The following is a 1,377-nucleotide window of genomic DNA, read 5'->3' on the forward strand; positions in this document are numbered from 1 at the left end:
CAAGAACTAACATAAATTCAAAGAAAGAGTTGTCACTTTAATTGCCAACTCATCATACATTCAACTCTTATAACGAGCTTAAGTTAATGATATGTAGTAATAATAATATTTCTTATAATCAAATATTTATAGATATAAGAATAGTCCAACATATTCATGTGAGTTTATGACTATCACCGTAGATCCGTCCCTACGAACATCACGCACACGAAATTAAAGAAAGAATAGCTACTTGACAGCTAGTCGGACGTATTTTTAATTAAAATCTTGTGGTAGGTCAATGGCAGTGTTGGTTTTATAAGTATTAGGAGTAACTCCAAGTAAACGTAAACAATCAACTCTTATTTTTTTTTCTAATTTATTATTTAAAAATCAAATGGAATTGTAAATCAGAAGGCAACAATTAAATGGTAGTAGCTGCTTCCACGTTACATTACTTATATTACATGTAAGGTTCAATTCTTTTTTATATATATATATATATCATACCCTTCTTGTATATTATATGAGTATATTCATGAGTTATATAAATTTTGTCTAATAGTTCACATTACGTAATATGCTTACGAAATTCTGAAGTTATTAGATTGTTATTGACTTTATATACATCAATATACACGTCTTTTTCTTAATAATAATTTTATACAAGTAACAACTCCACAACATTAACCATTTTGAGATATGATGAAATGATAAATGTTTATTCAGTTTTAAATGACGGTCTCAAATTTAATATAATAAATGACATTATGTTTGTTTGGTGTGCTAAACTCTTCATGGTGGACTTTCTTAATCGATTCAATAAGTTCTAAATGCTAAATAGTTAAAATTACTTATTTTTGACCTTAGAAAAAGCCACATTATATTCGGTATCTTATATCTTATGAAGCCAATACTTAGCAAGGATACCATCTAAGATCGACCAAGTAATAAAAAAATTATCAACATAATCAATGATTTATAGAACTTTAGTAATTACATGTAAATGTATATTTTTATACGTGCAAAAACTTTATACTCCAAACAAAACTAAAAAATTTCAAAAATATGTTCTAACAAATTATCAGTACAACATTAAAGAATATGTGAAATATCTTTGAAAACTATGGTCCAAATTCAATTTTGGCTGCTTATTTGGACCCTACCCAGAAACTGCATAATAATAGTTGCCACCAAACAAAATTTGTTGTTAGATGTGAAGTATGAACATACATATGTCAATTAAATTCGAATTAGTGTACTGCATAACCAATTCGACGCTCCCCATATGATTTTTTTTATCCTTTTTCTAGTGTATTTTTTCTCCATTTAGAAGGGTTGATATTAGACGACTTTTTATTGTTGTTCTAATTTTGAATCCCCCCCCCCCCCCATTTA

This window comes from Solanum tuberosum, unplaced genomic scaffold (genome assembly GCF_000226075.1).
Source record: "Solanum tuberosum cultivar DM 1-3 516 R44 unplaced genomic scaffold, SolTub_3.0 scf00032, whole genome shotgun sequence".
Classification (NCBI taxonomy): domain Eukaryota; kingdom Viridiplantae; phylum Streptophyta; class Magnoliopsida; order Solanales; family Solanaceae; genus Solanum; species Solanum tuberosum.